Below are 27,223 nucleotides of genomic sequence, written 5' to 3'. Positions count from 1 at the left end.
ATGCTCATTTGGCTCCCATTCCAGTAAGTTATTTTGCTCTCCTTGTCTTAACAAAAGCAAACAAGCCCCACCCCCACCCAATTCCTTGCTTGATTGGAGAATTTTCATGTTTTTCATTTATCATCAAAAACCAAGAATATTTTAATAACATTTTGTACGTAGCTGTTAAATGTAGAATAATCTGCCTTTATGCAGGGGCAAATTACTCTTACAAAATGAATCTTAGTTTTCTCTTTGAGCGTCTTGTTTAAATACACTTCTTGTTTAAACTGAAAAAAATAATTATACCAATACATTTTGTACTTCTTCCAAGACTGAACTGGATGGAATAATTTCTAACACATTTTATGGCAGCATCAGCTTGATACGTAGGCCAAGGACATCACAAAGAAGTAAAACTACAGCCAATCTCACTGATGAATATTTATGTAAAAAGCCTCAATAAAATATTACCAAACCAATCCAACAACTCAGCAAAAAGACTACATGTCATGGCCAAGTGAAATTTGTCTCAAGCATGGGAAGTCTGATTTAATATACACAACTCATGGCTCAGAAATCTGAAAATAGATTGACAAATTAGCACAACCATTATGGAAAATAGTATGGGAGTCTCTCTAGCAAAACAGAACTAAGTAAAATCCCGCAATTCCACTACTGGGTCGATGTCCAAAGGATGCGACATCAGTGTGTCAAAAGGATATCTCCATTCCATGTTGATGGCAGCGCTACTCACAACAGCTGAAATATGGAATCAGCCTATTACTGTGATTCAGCAACTGAAGGTATAGAGTATGATATATCCAGAAAAGGCATCAAGCAATGAAATGCCACCTAGAACATAATTAAATAATTGTTAAGAGTGAAGAGCATCAATACCTCCAGATGGCCACTCCTAAATGATTAAATATTACAACTTCCTTTTCAAGAACTAGCCCTCTCTAACCTGACTGCCATCCTGTTTCCTCAAGAATATTTTACGTATATTTAGAAGTAGAATAAATTAGGTAATATTGTCTCCACTTTCATACACAAATGTAATTTTAACTAAATTTTTTAAAAAATTTTAGTTAGCATTATCATTAAGTCTTAATGCTAAAATTGAGTGAAATAGGAATGAATATGGCTTACATTGGAAAAACCACTTACTGTGTGATAGAAGCACCAAGACCATTTGTACATTAAGTCTGCATGAGCTGGAAAGAAGGAGTAATGCAGGAGGGCTTGAATAGATTTCTCATGTCTTCATTTAATAATAGATTCCTAACATGTCATCATCAACCCCTGCTTTGATGGAAATGCAAGTAGGAAAAAATGTTAAAATGGAAATTCTGGGGCCAGCGATGTGGCATGGTTGGTAGGGCCACCACCTGCAGTGCCGGCATCCCATATGGGCGCTGGTTTGAGTCCTGGTTGCTTCACTTCTGATCCAGCTCTCTGCAATGGCCTGGGAAAGCAGAAGAGGATGGTCCAAGTCCTTGGGCCCCTACACCCACCTGGGAGACCTGAGGGAAGCTCCTGGCTCCAGATAGATGCAGTTCCAGCTGTTGTGGCCATGTGGAGAGTGAACCAGCAGATGCAAGACTTCTCTCTTTCTCTGCCTCTCTTGTAACTCTGCCTTCCAAATAAATAAATTAATAAATATTAAAAACAAAGCCTGGAATTCTTATTCTCCATGATACTCATAGACGTTTTGCCTCACAAAGCCTACTGTTTGAGTTATCCTACTATGCATATGTGTGTCATCTCCCTGAAATTGAGTGTAAGCCAACCTACTTGAGGATTAAGGCCAACTCTCAACAGACCACACCTTCCATTTTCTAAACCACATACAAATTTCAACATTAAAGTAATTTAAAATATACAATGGCTACCCTTAATTCAAGCAAGCTAACAGTACATACATTACGTACCTCTCAATGCACACTAACCTCCGTATCTATGATTTCAAAGTTATCACAATAGCTTAAATATAATTTTATAACATCAGGGCCACAGCAAAAAAAGAAAAATCTCAAGATGTTTCAATCATTTAAGTAAATATTTATCTTTGCCCTTAATATGCTTTCTTTCAAATGCTTCCACAACAGGTAAATCTTTTCTTTTTTTTTTTTATCTTTTATTTAATGAATATAAATTTCCAAAGAACAGCTTATGGATTACAATGGCTTCCCCCCCATACCGTCCCTCCCACCCACAACCCTCCCCTTTCCCACTCCCTCTCCCCTTCCATTCACATCAAGATTCATTTTCGATTATCTTAATATACAGAAGATCAGCTTAGTATACATTAAGTAAGGATTTCAACAGTTTGCTCCCACACAGAAACATAAAGTGAAAAGTAATAGATGATTTTTTTAAATGATGATGAAATCAGATCAGACCTATTGTCATGTTTAATCCCAGTGAGAGTCAAGTTGGGAATTGATAATTTCTTTTTTTTTTTTACAGAAGATCAGTTTAGTATACATTAAGTAAAGATTTCAACCGTTTGCACCCCCATAGAAATACAAAGTGAAATATATTGTTTGAGTACTCGTTATAGCATTAAGCCTCAATGTACAGCACATTAAGGACAGAGATCCTACATGAGGAGTACGTGCACCGTGACTCCTGTTGTTGACTTTACCAATTGACACTCCTGTTTATGGCATCAGTAATCTCCCTATGCACCAGTCATCAGATTCCAAGGCTATGGAAGCCCCTTGAGTTCTCCGACTCTTATCTTGTTCAGACAAGGTCATAGTCAAAGTGGAGGTTCTCTCCTCCCTTCAGAGAAAGGTACCTCCTTCTTTGAAGCCCTGTTCTTTCCACTGGGATCTCACTCACAGAGATCTTTTTGCCAGAGTGTCTTGGCTTTCCATGCCTGAAATACTCTCATGGGCTTTTCAGCCAGATCCGAGTGCCTTTAGGGCTGATTCTGAGGCCAGAGTGCTATTTAGGACATCTGCCATTCTATGAGTCTGCTGAGTATCTCACTTTCCATGTTGGATCACTCTCCCCTTTATTTATTCTATCAGTTAGTGTTAGCAGGTACTAGACTTGTTTATGTGCTCCCTTTGACTCTTAGTCCTTTCATTATGATCAACTGTGAACTGAAATTGATCACTTGGAATAGTGAGATGGCATTGGTACATGCCACCTTGATGGGATTGAATTGGAATCCCCTGGTATGTTTCTAACTCTACCCATTGGGGCAAGTCAGCTTGAGCATGTCCCAAATTATACATCTCTTCCCTCTCTTATTCCCACTCTTATGTTTAACAGGGATCACATTTCAGTTAATTTTCAACACTTAAGAATAACTGTGTATTAATTACAGAATTAAACCAGTCATATTAAGTAGAACAGACAAAAAAAATACTAAGAGGGATAATGTATTAAGTTGTTCATTAACAGTCAGGGCTATGCTGATCAAGTCACCATTTCTCATAGTGTCCATTTCACTTCAACAGGTTTCCTTTTTGGTGTTCAGTCAGTTGTCACCAATCAGGGAGAACATATGGTATTTGTCCCTTTGGGACTGGCTGATTTCACTCAGCATGATGTGTTCCAGATTCCTCCATTTTGTTGCAAATGACTGGATTTCGTTGTTTCTTACTGCGGTATAGTATTCTAAAGAATACATATCCCATAATTTCTTTATCCAGTCTACCGTTGATGGGCATTTTGGTTGGTTCCAGGTCTTGGCTATTGTGAATTGTGCTGCAATAAACATTAGGGTGCAGACCGCTTTTTTGTTTGTCAATTTAAACTCCTTTGGGTAAATTCCAAGGAGTGGGATGGCTGGGTCAAACAGTAGGGTTATCTTCAGGTTTCTGAGGAATCTCCAGACTGACTTCCATAGTGGCTTGACCAGTTTGCATTCCCACCAACAGTGGGTTAGTGTCCCTTTTTCCCCACATCCTCGCCAGCATCTGTTGTTGGTAGATTTCTGTATGTGAGCCATTCTAACCGGGGTGAGGTGAAACCTCATTGTGGTTTTGATTTGCATTTCCCTGATTGCTAGAGACCTTGAACATTTTTTCATGTGCCTGTTGGCCATTTGGATTTCCTCTTTTGAAAAATGTCTATTGAGGTCCTTGGCCCATCTCTTAAGTGGGTTGTTGGTTTTGTTTTTGTGGAGTTTCTTGATCTCTTTGTAGATTCTGGTTATTAACCCTTTATCTGTTGCATAGTTTGCAAATATATTTTCCCATTCTGTCGGTTGTCTCTTCACTCTCCTGACTGTTTCTTTTGCAGTACAGAAACTTCTCAATTTGATGCAATCCCAATAGTTGATTTTGGCTTTGACTGCCTGTGCCTCCCGGGTCTTTTCCAGAAATTCTTTGCCTGCGCCAATATCTTGAAGGGTTTCTCCAATGTTCTCTAATAACTTAATGGTGTCAGGACGTAGATTTAGGTCTTTAATCCATGTTGAGTGGATTTTTGTGTAAGGTGTAAGGTAGGGGTCTTGCTTCATGCTTCTGCATGTGGAAATCCAGTTTTCCCAGCACCATTTATTGAATAGACTGTCCTTGCTCCAGGAATTGGTTTTAGATCCTTGATCAAATATAAGTTGGCTGTAGATGTTTGGGTTGATTTCTGGTGTTTCAATTCTGTTCCATTGGTCTATCCATCTGTTTCTGTACCAGTAGCATGCTGTTTTGATTACAACTGCCCTGTAGTATGTCCTGAAATCTGGTATTGTGATGCCTCTGGCTTTGTTTTTGCACAACAGATAAATCTTTAAAAGGGACTCTATGCCAATGGTTTTCATTCTATTTCAAATTGTATCTCCAGGGTAAAACTCCACATGAGATATATTTTCTTTCCCAGCAGCGGAGTCTGGAACTGTTCTGTATACAGTAAGGGAACTAAATGTTTGCCAGTAGTGACTGGAAATCAGTGACAGATATCAATGCAGACCAGACAACTCAGAATGAACGAGAATGGTATGGCAAAACTCTTGGTTCTTTTTCAGACAACCTAAACTCAGTGCTACAAATGAGGAAAATGAGCCATAGTGGGTCTACGTTACTTAGCTGCAGTAGGAAGAGGCTTCGTGACTGTCACCCAAGGTTTACTGCACTTTGTGAGAAAGAAGGAAGCAGTTTCAAAATCAGAGCCATTAATCTACGTTTTCTCTAAGTGAAATACCATGTTGACATTTTAGAACCTAACGTTATTTAGTTACACAATTCTGACATCAAACACCATGAAGTTTGATTTGAATTTAATGCATGACCGCATTCCTTAACTGATTCATATTCAGGCCTATCACGTCACTACCTTTGGCAGGCAAGAGAGATTCAAAGATAAATCTGACACGTGGTCCTTGCCCAAAATGCTTACTCTGCAGTACACTGAAAAAGCGTAGAGGCAAATTCAATAATCTCTGTTAACCGATGCTCTTAAAAATTGTGTTTTTAATTAAGAGTGCTATTTTAAATCTCATTCATGATGTAGCTCACCAACACCCATGCTTAGTTTCATTACTTAGAAGTATGCAAACAGGTGTGTCTGTCCCGAGTTTTTAAAAAAATGATCCATATCTCCTCCCATACTTCCTTAAAAAAAAAAAAAACCTTCTCAAAGGCTTCCTGATATTCATTATATACAGCAGTATCCCATAAACAAGTCCTGAATGCAACTTGTGCAGACAAAACAATCCATGGGGGAGCAAATATATCTGACTACTCCTCAGAAACCACACAAGGAAAAACTGAGTGGAGAAAAATATTTTAAGCATGGAGAGAAAAAACTACCAACCTGAAATCTGGTATCCTGAAGCTTGTCTTTCTAAAGTGAAGAAGAAATAAATGTTTGGCAGGCAAAAATGTTACATTTTGTTGCCAGAAGACTATCTCGCAAGAACTGCTAGCAGTTTTCTGGAGAGGAAGAAAATCATACAGGTCAGAAACTTGGATCTACATAAAAAGGAAAAATATGAGAGAAGAAAAGAAAAATAGCAGTAAAATATAAATTTTATTTTTCTTATTCTTTTTTTAAGTTTTATTAATGAATATAAATTTCCAAAGAACAGCTTATGGATTACAATGGCTTCCCCCTCCCCATAACTTCCCTCCCACCCGCAACCCTCCCCTTTCCCTCTCCCTCCCCCCTTCCATTCACATCAAGATTCATTTTCAATTCTCTTTATATACAGATGATCAGTTTAGCATATATTAAGTAAAGATTTCAACAGTCTGCACCCACATAGAAACACAAAGTGAAAAATATTGTTTGAGTACTAGTTATAGCATCAAATCACAATGTACAGCACATTAAGGACAGAGATCCTACATGAGGAGTAAGTGCACAGTGACTCCTGTTGTTGACTTAACAAATTGACACTCTTGTTTATGGCATCAGTAATCTCCCTATGCACCAGTCATGAGTTGCCAAGGCTATGGAAGCCTTTTGAGTTCACCAACTCTGATCATATTTAGACAAGGTAGCAGTCAAAGTGTAAGTTCTCTCCTCCCTTCAGAGAAAGGTACCTCCTTCTTTGATGGCCTGTTCTTTTCACTGGGATCTCACTCGCAGAGATCTTTCATTTAGATTTTTTTTTTTTTTGCCAGAGTGTTTTGGCTTTCCATGCGTGTAATACTCTCATGGGCTTTTCAGCCAGATCCGCGTGCCTTAAGGGCTGATTCTGAGACCAGAGTGCTGTTTAGGACATCTGCCATTCTATGGGTCTGCCGTGTTTCTCGCTTCCCATGTTGGATCCTTCTCTCCCTTTTTTATTCTATCAGCTAGTATTTGCAGACACTAGTCTTGTTTATGTGCTCCCTTTGGCTCTTAGTCCTATCATTATGATCAATAATTGTGAACAGAAATTGATCACCGGGACTAGTGAGATGGCATTGGTACATGCCACCTTGATGGGATTGAATTGGAATCCCCTGGTATGTTTCTAACTCTACCATTTGAGGTAAGTCAGCTTGTGCATGTCCCGAATTGCACATCTCTTCCCTCTCTTATTCCCACTCTTACATTTAACAGTGATCACTTTTCAGTGAAGTTTCAACACTTGAGAATAACTGTGTATTGATTACAGTATTCAACCAAAAGTATTAAGTAGAACAAACAAAAAAAATAATATGTTCTTACTAAGTTGTTCATTAACAGCCAGGGCAAGGGCTGATCAAGTCACCATTTCTCATAAAAACAGTGGTTGGATGCCACGAAGTAGGTGGCAATGCCTTAACCGTATGTGTGTTGTAAGGCCCGAGGGCCTCTTCCATCCTTGTCAAGGGGAGTGCTAACCTTCTCTCCTTTCATACAACACTATTTTTCTTATTCTTAATTTACTAATAGGATTGCTGAAAATAATGATAGCAACACATTAGGTTCTATATGATTTAAGCTATATATATGCAACACATACACAAACATGTCATACATAATATTCATATATATTCATATTTACATATTGCATGTGTATATATTTTTCTGTCACTGCAAGGAAAATATGCCTGAGGGTTGAAGAAATGGGAGGATATGGGGAACATTTTGTTATTATGGGACACTCACAGCATCTAGGAAGCAGAATATTTGAAAATGGACTGAGATTAACTGTAAATGCATGTTGCAAACTCCATGGCAACTACTAAACAAACAACATTTAAAATGTTACAAAATGGAGCAGGCATATAGTCCAGTGGTTGAGACACGAGCATCCTGAATACCTGAGTTTAATCCTGGCCTGCAGCTCCTGATCTGATCTCTCTATCGCTGGTTCGTCCACCTGCTGGTGAGGATGAGGCCGAGGCCGAGGCCAAGGCTGGGCTGCAGAGTCTGAAGGAAAGTATGTCTAATGAGGTGGAACAGGCGTAAAGTGAGGGCAATAGGGAGTCCAAGGAGAAGGAGGCCAAGATCGAAGCCTCCAAGGTGGTTGAGTCTGGTGTACTGCCCAGCAGGGAAGGTGAGGCCATGGTGAAGAGTTGGCAGGTGAGGCACAGGTGGAGGACTCAAAGGAGGGTAAGGCTGCAGTGGAGAAACAGGACAAGAAGACTGGTGTGGAGGACTAAGAGGGACGTGAGGCTATTACTGAGGTCCAAAGGAAAGGCTTGGGTTGAGAACCAGATGAAGGCTAGGCTTAGGTGGATGACTATAGAGAGGGTAGAAACTGGACGGAAGACCAGAGAGAAAGCGATCCTTAGGTGGGGGATCACCAGAAGGGTTATCCCAGGGATGAGCCACAAAAGGAAGGTGAGGACAGTGTCAAGGAATAGAAAGAATGCGAGGCTGGCCTAGAGAATGAGGAGGGTGGGGGTGGCATTGACAATGAGAAGGAGGGAGAGGCTGGCACTGAGGATGAGAAGGAAGCTGGAAGTCACAGCGGCGTATAAGCAGCGCACAGCCAGGATGGAGGCCCACAAGGAAGATGAAGCTGGTGTAGAGTACCACAGAAAGGTGAAGTTATGGCAGATCTGGTGGACGAAACCCATGTGAAGGGCTAGAAGAGTGAGGCTATAGTGGACCAACAGAAGGAGAGTAACATTGGAGTGGCATGGAGGACCAGGGGGAAGGTGAGGCTGGCACTGTGGACCAGGGGAGGGTGAGGCTGGTTTTCAGGGCCAGGAGAGTGAGATCTGGCTGGAGGGTCAGAAGGAAAGTGATTCTGGTATGGTAGCCAGAAGGAAGCTGAACCCAGTGTGAATTACAAAGGGTGGGAGGCCAGGATGTAGGTCCCACAAAGAGGTCGAGGCTGGTGTAGAGTAACACAGACAGGTTGAGGATATGGTAGAAAACTGGAAGGATGAAACGGATGTGAAAGTCTAGAAGAAGGGTGAAGTTGTGGTGGGGAAACAAGGGAAATGCAACGGAGGTGTAAGATGAGGATAAGGTGTGGTTGTTTTTGTGGACCAGAGGTAGAGTGAGGCTGGCCTTGACAAGCGGGTGAGGCTGGTGTGCAGGACCAACTGGGGTGATGAGGCTGGTATGGAGGCGGGGAGGAAAGTGAGTCCAATGTGGTGGGCCAGAAGGAATGGGAGGATATACAGAGAGGACAGAGTGGGAGGCAAGTATGTAGGCCCTCAAGTAGGTTGAAGCTAACATAGAGTAGGAGGGATGGTGGTGCAATGGTGGAAACTGGGTGGATGAGGGTCTCGTAGATGACTGGAAGTGTAAGGCTGCAATGGATAAAACAGAAGAAGAATGAAGGCATACGCAGATTACAACATTTTTAATGACAGATTAGAGTACGTGATGCAGTTGGGAACCAAACCCTGGTTTGAAATCCAAATTCCATACATGACCAAGCACCAGTTTCGATTCAGTCTCCTGCTAATGCACACACACGGAGGCAGTAGATGTTGACTCAATCATCTGGTTCCCTTCCTCCAATGTGGGAGGCTTGGACTGAGTTCCCGGCTCCTAGCTTTGGCCTGGCTCAGCCCCAGCAGTTGCAGGCAGTCGAGCAGTGAAGCAGCAGAGGAAAGGAACTCTGTTCGGATTGCTTTACCGAGCAGGTCTGACCGAAGTGACTTTCCCAAAAGATCTCCAATGTTTTAGAAATGCGCCTGATAGGAGCTGGCACTACAGCATGGTGGGTTAAGCCGCAGCCCACAATGCCAGCATCCCATGTGAGCACAGGTGCGAGTCCCAGTGCTCCACTTCATTCCATCTCCCTGCTAATCTGCCTGTGAAAGCAGCTGATGAAGGCCCAAGTGCTTGGGTCCATGCACCACTTGGGGAGACCCGGATGCAGTTCCAGGCTTCTGCCTTTGGCCTGGCCTAACCCCTTCCATTGTGGACATTTGGGGAGTGAAATAGCAGATGGAAGATCTCCCTGTCAACTCTGCCTTTCAAATAAACAAATCTTTAATGAGACGGACCTACAAGACCTTGTTCCCTGGGACGAAAAGTGTTACGATAGGCCAGTTTCAGTATTTCCCGATACCGATCAGCAAGTAAGTGGTATGTATGTTGAAGTATTTTGTTCTATTTAATCACCTCCTTTCCGAGAATTTCATTAACAAAGACTTATGTTATATCCTTCTAATAATACAAATAAAGAGAAGTTTTGTGCCAGCAGCAACTTAGATGTTGCCAAATCAGTACTTACAAATCCTTGAGCCTCTAGCATTCACTTATGTGAAGTTGACTGCTATTGGCTTTAATTTCTTTGACTGCTTCTAGTTTGTGTGGAGTACAATTTTACTTTGAAGCAGAACAGACGATAATTATGTAAAACATAAAGTTATAAAGACTGTCCAGCAGTTGAATAGTTAATTTACAAGAGTGGAAAGGCAGTGAAACACAGTAAACGACTGAAAACCAAAGCAGCTTTTACAAAAACATCTAACGTATGTTGTCAAGTTTGAATCCTCGCATGCTATCTATTCCTACAAACACATTAACTATTCGGTTTTTAAAAAGAAAGCATGAAACATCTGATACACACAGAGTCGATTCTTTATCTCAACTTCCAAACAAATTCGCAGCTTTCCCACATCTGTGTTACTTCCATGGGCCTTTTACGCACGACTGGGATTGTTGTCACTTCCCAGAGTTCATGACTGACATGAATAAGAAGCCCCATGACATGAAATTTGGGAAGTCAGAAGCTGTCCTTTGCAGTTAACTGTTTCCATAATGAAAGCAAGGTTTGGTTGCCCCACTGAAGGATCTTAAAGAGACCATCACTCTTTTCAGGCTCCTGATTCCATGCACGTCTCCATGAATGGACAACGACAATATAATACTTGGAATGACTCCAGCATCACGAATTGTCTAGAAATTTGAGTTACTAGGTTTTATAAAATACTGATTCTAAATGCTGCGTATTCTCACGAGTACTTTTCCCATCAGCAACACTGAAATGACTGTGAACGTTACTTTCAAAGCCTACACTAAGACCCTGCAGTCAGATTTTTCGACCACTTCCTGTGGTGAGTTCCCACATGTGAATCTCTAGAGACAACTGTATCTGAGTACTCTGGTTGTGTTCTATCAAAAGACTGTAATGCTCTTCATTCCACATTGGAAATACTATTCACAAGGCACCCATGGTGACCTGTGTGTACACAATTATCATTTAGATTCCTACCACTCCTCATGAATCTGGCCACAACAATGACTCTGGTCTGCTCATCCTCCTTGATGGTAACTCTCTTTAAAGGCAAAAAAATGTGGGTCAACACGGATACTGGGTGGAACGTATGGGGAGATGGGAGTAAGAACATTCACTGAGAAAAATGGAAAACAACTACAACATTTAAAAGAATGAAGCAAGAAGAATAGAAATCACATCCTTGGTCTGAAAAATATTCACAATCAGGCGCAGAAAAGTCGGTCTACATCTCCTATAATATTCCCAGCACCCCTTAAACATTTTGGAAGTCTACCTTCTTCAAAACTGGACAACAACAACATCTATCTCCTTGCCACTGTTAAGAATGACTTGTACTTGAATGCTCTTATGAGTTTTTAAAACCTTTCATGGTCCCCTCATAATATGCCAAGAAGAAGGTGGAATACTGATGGTTATGTGAACAGACAATCTACAAGGTAGTACTAGAAAATGAAAACAGTCCTTTGATTCTTATTTCGGTGAGCCTCTTCTGACACTCCATCATTACAGAAGAATGCAGAGATAACAAGAAAAAAGAAAAAAAATAACGCTCAACAATCAGAATGCCTTGCTGGCCAAGATCAAGGGAAATGAAGAGAAGGCAGATCTATTACTACCTGAAATAACCTTAGGACAAACAGAACTGATGCTTCAGCATAAGATTAGGAAATGGTCCCAAAAGCAATCTCCAAATTCTTCACTTTCACTTATCCAGAAGCCAACCAATGGACCCTGGCTTCATAAGAACAACAGGTACAGGTTCTAACTTTGAAAGCCTTTACGTGGTTTGGCTTCCAAGAAACCGGCATTGATTCAGAAAACCCATTCAACGTTGCATCAGATGGCTAACAGGATGAATCTGGAGTGGTAGCAGAAGTCATTGCAAAGACGCAGAATTCTCTTCAGGCTCACTGAGGAGTACACTTCTAGCGTTAAAGAACAGAGATCTAAACATCAGGAAGGACTGATTTCTATCGAATAGTAAACTTCAAGCTAGTCAGTAATGGGTTGATTTTGCAGCAGTTTTACACCATAATGCATGCACCCAAGGCCAAAGACAAGAAGGATCATCTCCTTACATTCCTAAGGCTTACGACCAACCAATCGCTGTTCATTCCGCTTTTAAAGAGCCAACTAATGGCCAAAATGACTAGAAGTACAATATTCTAAATACAATTAATTAGTTTGATTATATCAGTTTTCATGTTCCTTTTACAGTCTCAATGTCCCACCAAAACATGCCTAATGGCAGAAGAATCTAACGATGCAATTTGAATGGGCTTATTCATTATTATGGGTGAGAAATTGAACCTTAAATGGCCAAGATGTGTCGAGGATAACTGGTGAAAGCAGGGCCTGCCCAAGGCGATCTAACCAGACACACCGTTCTTACTCTTATTACCGTTGAACACTATCTGCTCCATATTTTCCATAGCATTCTGTTCAGAAAGTCACTTTGTCTATAACATCACGAGTTTATTATCCTGTGAGTAGGTGAATCCTTTCCTTCCTGGAACATGCATAAATGATCTTAAGGCTTCTAAGGCAGCAAGACAGCTGCCACCTGGGCCTCTCCTAACACTGGCTCTATGGGGATCCAGCTATGGTGTAAGAAATCACTCCTACTGCCCATGTTGTGAGGAAGCAGAAGTGAGCCAAGTGGAGACACCACCTGGAGGAAGAAATGGTTACTTTCTGCCAGCTTTCAATAGCCTCATGATGAAGGAACCATCAGCCCAGCCACCACCAGACTATACACACAAGAACTCCAAGTAAGAACCACCCAGCCATCCCTCAAATACTGGGAAATTAATAAGTACCATTTAAACCACAACGTTTGGGATGACTTGTTACATGGGATTAGAAAATTGGAACAAATTTCTTTCTGCACCTAGGACTGCACTGTTTTTCAATATAGAACCATCTAACTAACTGTGTTTAATGCTAGGCTTGGTGCTAATTCTGTGATTCAATAAAGCTGACAGATGTTTATGAGCACACACTACGTGCTAGGCACTTCTAACACCCTGTTGAGCAAAACAAAATGTTCTGCCTTCTCAGAGAGCTTATGTTCCAACAAAGATTAAAACAATTAGAAATACAAGAGCACTTCCTGAAGTTTGTGGAAAATGACATTTACATATTTACTTTGGTGAAATTTTTTTCACATTTTGAAATATATCACATGCTTGTGGCTTCGTTCCTGAGCAATTCACCTTTTTGATAACCAGTTTTGGAATATGACTTGAGCTTAAATTAAGTCTTTTTCTTAACTTGATTCTCTTGGGAGTTGATGTACTGCTGTTGGTGATGACATTTTGATTCAAACTTACATCTTGACTCTCCTGGTTGTTGCCAATCAGGTCATCACTTGGGGCCACTTACAGGTGCAATTTATTTATTTATTTTTTTAAACTTTTATTTAACAAATATAAATTTCCAAAGTACAGCTTTTGGATTACATTGGTCCCCGCCCCCATAACTTCCCTCCCAACCGCAACCCTGCCATCTCCCGCTCCCTCTCCCATTCCATTCACATCAAGATTCATTTTCAATACTCTTTATATACAGAAGATCAATTTAGTATATATTAAGTATAGAGTTCAACAGTTTGCAAATCCATGCATGTGAACTTCAGAAAGCTCATGGAAATCCCCTCATGAAAAACCCTTGCCAACAGGCAACATGGAAGGGTCACTCCGTAACACATGGGCATACCTGCTGCCTGCTAATTCTACTTTCTTGGAGGATATAAATTATGGACCTGAGAAACAATCTTCTGATCCCTTGGCTCAATCTTCCTTTTGAACCTTGCATTCTTGAGGTCTATTTCCATATTGCTTTCCAAACACCAATTTATCAGCATTCGCTGAGACATTACTAGTGCAAATGTTGTGTGAAAAGGAGATTAACGATCAGTAATACAAAGTAGATTCTGTCTGATACTGGATAAATCTGAGTGGATCTGGTGGTGTGGTTCAGAGGGTTAAGCTGCATTTGGGACACCAGCTTCCCATATGGGACTTAAGGTTTTGAATCCTGGCTCTTTGGCTTCTGATTCAGCTCCCTGCTAATGCACCTGGGAGGGCAGAAGACAACGCCAGTGCTTGGACTCCTGCCATCCATGTGGGAGATCTGGATTGGGTTCTTGGCTCCTAGCTTTGGCCTGGCCATTGTGGTCATCCAGCGAGTGAATCAGTGGATAAAAACCTTGCTCTATTATTCATGCACACACACACACACACACACACAAACACACAATTCAAGAAACCATTCCCGGGCCCACGCTGTGGCAAAACTGGTAAAGCCACCGCCTGCAGTGCTGGCAATCCACATGGGTGCTGGTTTGAGTCCGGGCTGCCCCACTGCCAGTCAAGCTCTATGCTATGACCTGGGAAAGTAGCAGAAGATGGCCAAAATCCTTGGGCCCCTGCATCCACACGGGAGACCAGAAGAAACCCTGGATCCTGGCTTTGGGCCGGCACAGCTCTGGCCACTGCAGCCCTTTGGGGAATGAACCAGCGTTCTCACTCTCTCTGCCTCTCTGTAACCCTCCCTTTCAAATAAATAAATCTTTAACAACAACAAAGAAGCCATTCTTCAGGCATGTCCCCACATATAGCCTCAGTCAATGAATGACAAAAACAGTTACAAACACTTATGCAAACACAAAGACACGACTCATAAAGCTTTGTAAGCGAGAAATGAAACCAAGTACATTAGAAAGTTTATTATACTTGTAAGAAAAATGCAGATCAAGTAAAAGTCAGTACAAAAGCTTTATATACATATTTATTATATAGAGACTTTGACCAATGGGCAGAGATCTCTGTGCCATCTAAAGATGTGACTGTCTTTCAAAACCTTTCAGTTTTCAAAATTAAATTTAATTTATCAGAGATAAAAAGAAAATGGTAATTGCAAAAAGCCATAAAATTAGAGTTAACGAAAAGTAGACCTGGGCTAAATAGGAGACAAATTAAAACCTAAATGACATTCAGGCTTGGTTAAAAAAATGACAACTCTGCATGAGAATCTATGCACCGTGAACAAAATAGCAAAGCTTAAAATTTTACATGCTGGCATATATAAAACTAGTCCAGATCCAATTAAATGGGACATTTGGAGGGCTAAAATATTAACTTCAGTCATATACACTCTATTTAAAAACCATGTGAAACCTAAATCAATAACCCTAGAGCTTTAAAAAGGGAAATTGCGTGAATGAACACTCGGTAGCCTTTGTCACTTCAGTGTCTCATGATAACAGATTCAGGTACTTGTGTATTCAGCCTTAAACACAAATGCTTTTGATTATCCAAGGACCAAGAGACAGCAGGAACAGAAACCAGCAGAAAACCTCAGGAGAAGGCAGAAGGTCACAGAGAGCCCTACTCCTTTCAACTTACCTCACTCTACATTCCTACTTCCCTAGCCATCCCAAACCAGAATGCATCTCTTCACAATCAACAGGTAGATACTTCCATGAACCCGGAAACTGTCTGCAAAACTGCTCCTCACTTGGGCTAGCACTGAGGCACAGCAGATGAAGCGCCGCCCGTGAGGCCAGCATCCCATACGGGCACTGGTTCGAGTCCCAGCTGTTCCACTGCTGATCTAGCCTCCAGCTAATGCGCCCAGCAAGGCAGCAGATGTCTCAATAGTCGAGCTCTCCCACCAACACGGAAGACCTCAATGGAATTCCAGGCTCAAAGTTTTTGCTCTGGTGAGCCCTGGCATTGGCAATCATTTAGGGAGCAAACCAGTGGATGGAAGAACCCCCAGGCCCCCGACACTCTGTCACTATCTGTACTGTGCCTTTATGTCTTTTAAATAAATAAAAGCAAAAAACCATTTTTCAAAAGTCAACCATTAAGTGCAAAAATTTTTTTCATCACTTTGCATCCTATCCAAAACACCCCAGAGAAACATATGTTTACTAGTATTAGTCTGCTTTTTGACTATCAGCACCGTCTCCCGCCCCCCCCCCACACACACACCAAGCAGACTGCAGAACAGGCCAGAACCTTGCAGAAGCTGCCAAGCGTCAGGTTGTTTCTGACATATTGTCATACAAACTTTGAAGTAAAGACTAAACAGAACAGTGCCTCCTCACACTGGGCACCAAATGCAGGGGAAAGGGTGCAGATCGACAGCAGTCACAATACAAACTCACAGCCAGATCAAACTTAGTCAAAGAAAAGAAACTCCCAGAGTTGGACCAACTGCCAGCGAGCACACAGACTGAACACATGGCAGACGGCCCAGACCCCAGAAGAAAGGGCCTTTTTCAATCTTAGGTGGGCTAACGGTGGGCGTGGGTGGCAAAGGTGGAGATGAGCATCTCTATACAGGTTCTTCAAGTTTGGCCTCCTGGCTTCCAAACCGGGGGAGAATGCAGGCGGTGGGGGCGGGGTGGGGAGAGCAACAGGATGTGAGATGAAACTGGTCTCTTGAAAGAAGGCATGAGTAACCAAACTTTTTTAAAAATGGCTGAGACATCTGTCCTTGTTCCATCAATCCTGATTTTGAGTATAGATAAGGAAGTGGGGCGCTGGTTTCTTTCTGGCTACTTCCTGCTGATACCAGGCGTAGACGTGGGGCAGGGTATCTATACGCTGGATCGGACTGATTGGAGAAGGAGAGAGCAAGCAGCCTTGTATTGCTCCTGCAGGACGGCTCGAGATACAGCAGTCACAGCCTCCTGTAAGGGCTTTTGAAACATGTACATGTTCTACATGGTAGGAATAGCAGCTAATGATTACGAGGATATAAAGACAGATCAGAAACGTTACCCATGGTGGGAACGATGCTGAAACAAGGACAATGAGGGGATACAGAAAAGCAAGAGTCCTGTCCAGTTAATGCGAAGACAGGTTTATGCCTGACCGCTCCATTTGTGTAGGGTGTCTAACAGGCAGATTAGAAACACAGGGTGTAAACCACAGGACACAGTCATTGTTACAGGATCTAAGAAAGGAGGGAGTTTTCCCACTGAGATGTAAACGGAAACTGACAGAAGGGGTTCAGTAATAAGCAGGTGTGCTTTAAGGCATGGGCAAGGAATCTGTGAGGTCCAGACCCGTTGGTCTCTTCACATGTAGCCCTGGATGAGACATAGCAAAGGAGGTATGAACCTCCTTGGGGAAGACACCCCGTTGACTTCCATTACCTTGCTGGCCGGGGAGCAGGGCTGGCCTGAATAGGAGGTTAGTATCGAATAGGTGGTATCTGCCTTGATTGGTGCTGACCCGAGGCTGTCCTCCTGATGGCGATGGTTACTTTGGGAGCTGGGCAGAGGGAAACGCTTTTTAGCCTGGGGCCAACAGGGTCTGTGGTTCTGACCCAGGAGTCCTTCAACCCCGAGGGCAGTTCCCGTTTCCAGTGGCCTGGCTCTTGTCACAACCGACAGGGCTCTTCATGACAGCTACTTGCCCAATGCCCTGACCCCTCATTTCCTAAACAGGTGCCATTCAAGGGTGGACTGGCCTGGCTGGGTCTCCTTGATGGCAGATCACGGCGTAAAGCGGCCATTAATTGGCCTGCCACCTATCTTTACGTTGCTCCTGCTGCCTCAATCGCTCCTCTTTCTCCTGGTCTCTGTTAAAGTAGAACCCAGAAGCAGCCTTTAGGAATGGCAGCCAAGGGGGCGCTCAATCCCGTCGCTAATCTTTGGTGGCCTGAGCTAGAAATCTACGGTCACAGGCATGTTATGACAATATTCTTCCTGTGAGGTAAGATGATGCCAATGAGGAGAGCTATGTTCTTCTATGTAAGATGAAAACCTTGAGACCACCCTATCCAAACTGTCTAATATAAGGTCTGAAGATCAAACTGTACACCCTGATGGGGAGTCCTGCAGAATGGAATCAGTTCCCCATCTTGAAGAGACTAGAGAAGTGAGGGAACAAGTCAGGCTTTCCAGATCGCTTACAGTCAATAACTTAAAATCCAGTGAAAACTTGGCAAACATTTTTAGCTGTCAAATAACTAATGAAAACATTTACCGAAAGGTCCAATGCCTTCAACCAATGTTAAGAGTACATATAGTTGGAAATACTTCTCAAATATCTAACACAAGTGTAACCCAATTGAAACAGGGAGCTGTTAATAAATTTTCCCATGTAGACATACAATATGTGCACACATATGACACAGTACAGGAGAGAATGACAAAATAGTTTCTTACTAGCAGAGAGACAAGGGAAGGGAAAAGACAGAAGACAACTAGGCATGGAGCATTCTTTGGAACAAAGTTGCTCAGGACTTACCCCTGCTCCTCAGTTTTTCTTTGATAGCTCTCCAAAATATATATTAGCGATGGCTGGAACAGAGGTTCTGTCTTTGGGCAGGAGAGAATTTAGATGTGAGAGGAGCAGTGTGAGATGCAGCTCCATTACATTAAGTTTCAGGATTTTCGGGTTCATAGGAGGAGGGAAGCGACGGGTAGAGAGGACTATTTTAATTAGGACAGAAATGGGGGGACCGTAAAGAGAGCAGGGGCTTAGCTTGTGGGACAGAGGGCGGGGTGTGGGAGTGTGGGTGGTGGTGCTGAAGTCAGGCTTCACTGCATCTGAGCAGCAGGCAGAGTCCTTTCTTAAGCTCTTGTTGGGGGAGGTGCTGAGCACCACATGGACCCTGAGAAGGTGGGCACAAGTGAGAAAGGTTCCTAGTTGAAGTTTACAGTGCATTGTCTTTGGAGCTTGGCATGTCTCAGGTGCAGAGCTTTCCAGAGCCAATACGCATTCCGCTAGCCTTTACACTATCTTTCTACATCCAGGGGGAGGGACTGGCAGAGGAGACTGGAGACGAGAGGTCAGAAAGAGAGGAAAGAGGCAGTTTTGGCTGCCGGTGACAGGAGTGGGGAAGAGCCAGACAGGGGGAAGGGTAAGGAGAGGGTCATGGTCCAGAGGCTGCAGCATCCCTGAGAGAACAGTGGAAGGGAAAGTCGAGATTCTAGGGGAGATTCCAAGTGTTTCTCTGGTTTTTGGGCTTGGAATGAGAAAAGCTGACCTCAGGGGAGGCTTAATGAAGGGGAATCAGGTGGTCTGGCCAGACAGGAATCACCAGATGGACGCATGGGAGGACCCTGGGGTGGGCAGGGAGGAAGGTCACACTCCTGGGCCTGGATCTGAGAGAGGATGATATGAGGGAGGGGCGGAGAGCTTACAGAGAGTTTGATCTCCCTCAGGAAGAGCAGGATAAAGAGAATTCCGGGGAGAAGAGGCTGGAAGGGTGCTAACTTTCCTTGTTGCCAGTGGAGAGGGAAAAGGAGGCACCAGAGAAAGAGGGGGAATGGAGTGCGTAAAGGGTTGTGTTCCTGAAAGGCCAGCTTGTCAGGTGTGGGAGAAAGGAGGGGTGGGCAGGCTGACGATTTAAGGGGTGGCTCCAGGCCTTCTTCCTCGGTGAGAAATCAAGAGTGAGGAAAGCTGACCCCAATGGAGGAAAAGGGCTTGGAATAGGGGCTTCTGGCCATTTGCCTTTTCTCTGTGTGAAGTTATTAAAATCTTGGAGAATTTTGAGACAAAAAAAAACACCGAATTCATGCTGAGGTGGAATAATCGCTTTGGCTTTGTCTTCCCCCTTCAGGCTCAGCTTGTGCAAGTCTTTGCAGAGGCAGGCCAGAGGGGAGTTGAAATTTGGAACCCATGGATTAAGCAAACTACAGTCTGAGGGAAGAGGTTCTTCTAGCAGGGCTTCCCTGGGAAAGAAGCACCTCAACCAAGAACCTAAGTTCTGAGTCCTCCAAGAGGAGACAGCGATAGAAACCAACTAAACACCCAGGCCCTCCGAGGGGGGATGAACTGGTCACGAGCATCGCCCCAGCATGCCTGAGGTGAGACTGACCTCTCTTACCAATCTGATGGGCTGAGAACTAGGTCCGATGTGGGCATGTAGCGATGAGATCAGGCAAAGGCTCTGGCTGTGAATTCGCTCCAAATGAGAAGTGCAAGCGGGAGTGAGAAAATGTTCTGGAGAGGCATCTCTCAGGGCCTTCCAGGTCAGAAGGGAAAAAGGAGATTGTAGGAAAGAGAAGGTTAGGGGCGGGTGGAGACACTAAAAAGGGGAAGGATTTGTCCAGATGAAGGGTTGGGGGGTGGGTCACAGCTCTCACCCAGAGAATACGAGATTGGCAGATTGGGGCAAGATGCTGGCCCCTCCCTCTATTTCTCACACGGGGCACCAAATATAAGCAAAATGGTGCAGATCAGAGAAAAGACAGAATATGAACTCACAGCCAAAGCTTATCCAAAGAAAAGAAATCCGCAGAGATGGGTGACCAACTGCCATCATGCACGCACGCACGCACACACACGTGCGCACGTGTACACACACACACACACACACAATACACAGCAGAGTGCCCAGACCCCAATAGGCTGGACCTTTTTATATCTTAGGTGCACTAGGGGTGGGGGGGGCAGTAAACAGAGGTAACCTTCTCCATACAAGTTTTTTCAAGTTTTGGCCCCCTGGCTTCCAAACATGGGGAATAATGCAGGGGGTGGGGTGGAGAACACCACATTGAGAGACTCAATTGGTCCCTTGAGAGAAGGTAAGGGTCACAGAAACCTAAAGTGCCTGAGGCGCCTGTCCTTGTTCCATCACTACGTACCTATGTCAAATATACACACACTGAATGTCTTGCTAACAGCAGGTAGAACTGTCTCTGCTGTCAAGCGTTAGTTCTACTGCTGGGCATTAGATGGCTGGGCCCCAGGGTGTTAACTCGACTACTTAGTGTATATGCAAATCACACTTCTTGTGGGTCTAGGGAGATGATGGTGAGGAAAACTAAGATAGGAATTCAAGCCAGGTATACCACATGTATGGCAGTGATCCAACCTCACCCAGCACATGGGAGTGGAACCAGATCTTGCAAAACAGGCATTCCAAGATTGGGTGCCAGTGTCCCAAATAATGACAAATGACTGTTCCTTGACACTGTACATCCAGTTGAATAAGAGTACATCTAATAATTTATGGCATTAATGATCAGGCATTTAACTAACTGCTTTAAAAGTACTGCATATACAGGATGTCAGTCAAATTTGTAACACTCACAAGAAAATATATACAAAAACTCAGGAGTGTGCCCAGTGTCATCCAAGTACATCTATTCGGACTTCAGCCTAACTAAAAGATTACTTCACATATTAGTTAAGGGTAAAAGTAAATATCCCTAGTGCCTGAACACTAAAAGTACTCCTGGTCAGTCCTCTCAAACTGACACTGTCGACATCAACTCTCTGCTGCATCCACTATGTAAATACTAAATACAAGTGTATAAAACAAGTTTTATAAAGTGATCTGGAAAGGTTTCATGCAACCCTAGTACTTCATGGCATAAAAACTTCCTCCTATGGAAAAGTAGCAACTGACTCAATGGCCAGATTTGATGTAATTTGATTTTTCCTCCATTCCCTGTATTGTCCAAGTCTTCTATAGTGAATGTGCACTTACAAAGAATAAAATTAAAACGAGCTGCACCCTATAGCTCAAGGTCCCATCAATCCCGACCTTGCTTGCATAAATAGAGTAGAGCAGAAATGAGGCACATGAAACTTTTTTTTATAGAACTACAAGGGAGTGGCTGATCTAGATAGTATACTCCAGCACTGTACTGGCCCAGCAAGTGGCTATTACCAGTCATGGGTGACATGCTGGACACGCTACCTATGACTAGTCTAAGCTGAAATGGGCTATAAACGCAAAATATACATTGGATTTTACACACTTGGGTCCAAAAAAGTAAAGAAACCCCTTAATAGTTTTCAACATAGCAATTAAATGTGGAAATGATAGTACTTTGGGTATATTAGGCTACAAAAACACTGAAGTTGATTTCACATCATTGTCAAATGAGGCTACCAGAAATGAACACACAGTTTACACTAATTCGTATTTTCACTGTAAAGTGCCGCTCTAGGGCCAGATTACTCAAACAAAGCCAGCAGCATGGCCATCACCTGCGATCTTGTTCAAAGGCAGATCTTTGGGCCCCAGCCCCAAAGTGCTAAGCAGACTATGCATTTTAACAAGACCCCCGTTTGTTCAATATACACATTGAATACTGAGAGGCACTGTTAAGGAAAACCTGTATTTTCCCTAAGCGTAACAATCTCACTTTTCTTTAATTTATCTATTTATTAAAATGCTACAAGGGGTCATGACAATTCTAGACAACAAGAACGCAAGGTGGATAAAAAATGCAAAAACAAATTTCATTTCCTGTTTTGGTGGAGTTTCTATTCCACAGAAGATAACAAATTAAAAATAACAATCCAGTTCTACTGTGAACGCTTGTTTTTAAAAATGCAAATCTGTGCAAGACCAACTGATGCATCATGGACTTTCAAACCAACTTATTAATGCACCAAGAACGTATCATAGTGTCTGTGCAAAACAGCCAGCTTCAGTAGAAAAAAAAAGACTGAAAATCAATTAAAATACCACAGAGTGTCTACTGAGCCACAAGATGTTAGGAAAATCTAAAGGTGTCCACTTAATAATTTTACCAAAATAAGGAACTTAAAGAATACTAAAAAAAAAAAATACAAGAAACATTTCGATTTAAAATGTAGCATGAATAGGAAAAACAGCATATGACAAAATTAGTGTAAACTTAGTGCACAAGAATACTGTGCTGATACAAACAATGAACTCATTTAGAAGAAAAAGCTGTTCTGGTCTCCAAAGTCCTTTCCTGTATGCCACTGCACCTGTTGATTCTACAGAGATGCATTACTCAAAACTAAAGCAAGCAGTTTCTCACGTCCCCATGTTTCTGACTGATTATAATTTAATAAAATTCTGACTGATTATATTTTAATAAAAGGAAATGTGCCCACAAGAAACTGAAAAAGAATTGATTCTCTCTGCTCCACACTCCCACATAGTTATCTGCCACCCAAGAGAATTTATACAGAGAATCTCTTACTTACTCACAAGACTATACCAAAAACAACGTTTTGTGTGATTCACCTCCAAAAATGTGAATTTCTGAAGAGCTACTAGTGGAAGTGGGATACTTAGGCCCTCAAAGATTTGCTGAATAAACGATAACGAGCCTGTGAGTTCACACAATGAAAGAAAAGCTTTATCTGATTAAATTAAGTGTAGGCAGTGCTGGCTTCCCCTTTTTAAATGAAATAAAACACACAGCTAGTTTGAAGAATAGCCGAAGGTAAATCAGTTTTTGTTTTTAATTTTTCAAATGCTATTTGTATATCCTCTGTATTTCTCTCCCATTTTTCACTGTCAAGGACTAAGGTATAGACAAAGGGATTTGTAAGTTACATATAGGCATTAATACTGAAAGTATACAAATACTCATACACTTTGAAAAAATAACCTCATTTCCAAGAAAATACAGAACAGATCCAACATGGCTGAATAGGGTATAGCAACAATAACACGTTGCGGCCACTTGGGGAGTGAACCCGGGAAAGGGAGGACCTTTCTCTCTGTCTCTCCCTCTCACTATCTGTAACTCTACCTCTCAAATAAAGAAAATCTTTAAAGAAAGTTCATATGGAAATCACAAAAGGCCACAAATAGTTGGAGTGATCTGGAACAAGAAAACCCAACCTGGATGAATCATAATACTCGATTTCAAAACATCCTACAAAGTTATAGTAGCTAAAGCAGCTTAGTAATGGCATAAAATCCAACGTGTAGCTCAATGGAACAGAAGAGAGAGCCCAGAATTTAATCCACATACAGATAGCCAGTTGACTACTGACAAAAGTGCTCAGACCACACAGGGGCGTTAAGGATAATATTCTCAAAATGGCGCTGGCAAAACTGGATGCATATACAAAAAAGAACGAAAGTAGATCCATATCTCTCTTCACATACAAAAATCAACTGAAGATACATCAAGGACCCAATTTAAGACCTGACATTATGGACGTTATGAGGTTGCTGGAAGAAAACGTAGGGGAAGCACTCAAAGACACTGGTGAAGGAACAACTTCTTGGATGGGAACCCCGAAGCACAGGCAGCAAAAGCAAAACTAAGGAAACAGGACTATATCAAACTCAGAAACAAAGCACATGACAATTAGAGTGGGGAGACATCCAGCAGAACGGAAAAAAATAGTTGCAAACCCTCTATCTGCAAAGGATTAATATCCCAAATATACATGCAACTTAAAAATTTCAACAACAACAAAATAAATCCAGTTCGGAAATGGAAAAGGACTTCAAGAGACAATTCTCAGAAAGAAGAAATACAAATACAAATGGCAAACAACCATATGAAAAAATGTTCAACATCTCCAGGCTTCAGGGAAACTCAAATCAAAACCACAATGAGGTATCTCCTTACCCCTATTAGAATGGCTAAAATCCAAACAACAGAGGAACAAGTGCTGGCATGGATGTGGGGAAAGGGGAACACTTAGGCACTGCTGGGAGGAATCTCAAGGAATCAAGCAGAAAGAAATGTTTGTGTGTATCAGTATTGCTGCAAACACAGTTTGTAAAACTTTGTTTTATGCTTCGTGAAACCAGTGGTTAAGAATGTTATCCTACCACAGTTTCAATGATCTACAACTACTTAAACATTTACCACAGAGGGATGAAACGCTCATTTCTCCGTTCAATTACTGTTTACACTCAGTGTCTATAGTCTCACTAAACTGGTATAATTTTGTTTTTTACTCGCTAAACTTATCTAGTAAAGTATTAAGCCTTTTTACTGTAATGTAATTTGAAAATTGGCTCAAAGTCTAAACCAAAGACAGAAAGAAAAAGGAGAAGGAAAAACAGTGGAAAGGAGAAAGGGGGAGGGAGTAAGGCAATTCCACTGTGTTCTTACAGCTGTGTCTACAAAGCACACTGAGTCTGCTAAACACTAATTAAAAGAAAAAAAAAGAAAAGAAATACAAAGAAAACGGATGCACAATAATTTGTTCCCCACATCACCGCTTACACATTTGCCAAACAAACTGCAAAAACGCAGTATAGAACTAAGAAAATAAGGTACATTCAATAAATAACTACTGAAATGTATTAACTGTAAACACAATATGTTAAAGAAAACTACACATAATATCATGAAACTTCACATAGTACCAAAGCATTTACATAAAATGTGTGTACACATGGAAAAGATGAAGATTATTTGCAGAGAAATAAATATATGAAGGAAATGAAATTAAAACACATTGTAAGTTCTTAATTTCCTTTTAAAACTGTCACTAAACTGTCATGGTTTTTAGAATTCAGAGGGAAAAGGATTTGAAATCTTGGTTACCAAGTCAATTAAGGTCACCTGCATCCCATCCCTGAAGTACCCGGGGTTCAGTATCCACCTCCGGCTCCTGACTCTGGCTTCCTGTTAAGGTGGATGGGGAAGGCAGTTGTGATGGCTCAAGAAATCGGGACCTGTTTCTGGCTCCTGCGTCTACCTTCCTGTAATGTGGACCTGGAGGGCAGTGGATAGGACTCAGGCATTTGGGTACCCGTCACCCTTGCTGGGAACACGGAATGAGTTCTCCAGTCCTCAACTCAGCCAGGCTCAGGCCCAGCAGTTGTGGGAATTGGGAAGTCAACCAGCAGATGAGAATCCTCTTTATGGCTGTTTCTTGCCCTATGTCTGTGTGTGTGTGTGTGCGTGTGTGCGTGTGTGCATGTACATGCATAGGTATGAGTATCTGCCTCTGACATAAATCTTAAGAATACATAGAAACCACCCACTTTGAAGAATTTAACTTTAGTTGGTTAAGAGGCAAAGAGACGGAGCTCTCCCATTTACTCCCTCACTCCTTAAATGCCTGCAGCAGCTAGGACTGGGTCAGGCTAAAGTTAAGAGCCAGGAACTCAGTCTCCCATGGGGCTGACAAGTACCCAGACACTTGCCATCACCTGCTGTCTCCCCAGGACACACCTCAGCAGGAAAGCTGGAACTGGAAACGATCCAGAGTTCCAATCCAGACGCTGGAACACAGGCCACAGACATCCCAAGCAGAAATTGAACTCCCACATCAAACGTGCGCCCCCAAGCATCTGACAAATGACGCCCACAGGCTGTGAGCCTGAAGTCAGGGTGAGGGGCACTCTCCAAGCTAGAGAAAACCCCCTCGCAACTGCCTGCCTAGCTTCCTTCCCCTTCATTTAGTAGATTACGACTGCCGTGACGTGTCCGGACCCAACCTGTTAATCCGTACTGCCCACCTGATGCCCACGCCACGGCCAACTCAAGCCGCCACCGCGCCCTCTCTCTCTTCTGCTGCCCAACGCAGAGCCACAGCCGCCTGCTTCACTGCCGCCCCAGCGTCACTGAGGCCCCGCCGCCTTCGCCGCGGCTGCCCATCACGTCAGCACCGCCACCCCTACCTGCTGCTTCCTTCCGGGCCGCCCGATGCTGCTGACCCCCGGACTCTGCACCAGAGCGGCCCCACCGTGTCTTTGCACGCCGCCGCCCGCCGCCGACCTGTGCCGTCCAGAGCACCACGTCCCACCGGACGCCCACACGACAGCAGCCGCTTCCTGGCTTCCTGGTTCACGGCCGCTGCAGCCGTTGCCAGCGAACACTGAGGCTTCCGGCCTAGGAAGTCCCAGGCTTCAGTGAGGCCGAGGCACAGCCGCACTTCCCCGCCCAGGACGCCCGGCACGGAGCCGCCACCGCCGCCTCTATCCCTGCCACCCCTCACCGCTGCTGCCGCCGCCGCACTTCCCAGGGCTACACTCAAACCGTCCCCACCTACCTCTGCTTCCTCGCCGACCGCCGACTTCTCAGACCGCCGCCGCCACTTCCTTCCTCACCGCTGCCGCTGATGAACTTAGCCGCCCCGCCCACGACGCCGAACGCGACCCCGACGCTACGCACGCTGGCGCCGACGCCGACACCGACGCCATACACGACGTTACAAAGCAGACGCTGACACAGATTCAGAGTCAGTGAGCGTCAGCGTCAAAGCGTCCTGTACGGCGACGGCGTCAGCGTCGGCGTCGCAGTCAGCATGCGTAGCGTCGGCGTCAGCGTCGGCGTCGGCGTGAGTAGCGTCCGGGTCGCGTTCGGCGTCGTGGGCGGGGCGGCTAAGTTCATCGGCGGCAGCGGTGAGGAAGGAGGGAGCGGCAGCTGTCCGAGAGGTCGGCGGTCTGCGAGGAAGCAGAGGTAGGTGAGGACGCATCTGCTCATCTGCTCCCCAA

The 27,223-nt window shown here is 43.3% G+C and overlaps 1 long non-coding RNA gene and 1 other non-coding gene across 2 annotated transcripts; both read right to left on the bottom strand.

Moving 5' to 3' along the window:
• Positions 1-1,402: 1,402 nt before the first annotated feature.
• On the bottom strand, positions 1,403-26,887 carry LOC149122150 (uncharacterized). Its single transcript, XR_016221373.1, has 3 exons — positions 26,779-26,887; positions 5,752-5,870; positions 1,403-1,614 (listed from the first exon to the last, which is right to left on the bottom strand). It is a non-coding gene; the product is annotated as an uncharacterized LOC149122150 (long non-coding RNA).
• On the bottom strand, positions 7,148-7,273 carry LOC138845517 (U6atac minor spliceosomal RNA). Its single transcript, XR_011382803.2, has one exon. It is a non-coding gene; the product is annotated as a U6atac minor spliceosomal RNA (small nuclear RNA).
• Positions 26,888-27,223: the final 336 nt, after the last annotated feature.

The sequence above is a fragment of the Oryctolagus cuniculus genome, chromosome 15, assembly GCF_051225735.1.
Source record: "Oryctolagus cuniculus isolate XC-2025 breed Fujian yellow rabbit chromosome 15, ASM5122573v1, whole genome shotgun sequence".
Classification (NCBI taxonomy): domain Eukaryota; kingdom Metazoa; phylum Chordata; class Mammalia; order Lagomorpha; family Leporidae; genus Oryctolagus; species Oryctolagus cuniculus.
The sequence above is the reverse complement of the archived record's forward strand: the minus strand, read 5'-3'. Positions and strand labels throughout refer to the sequence as shown.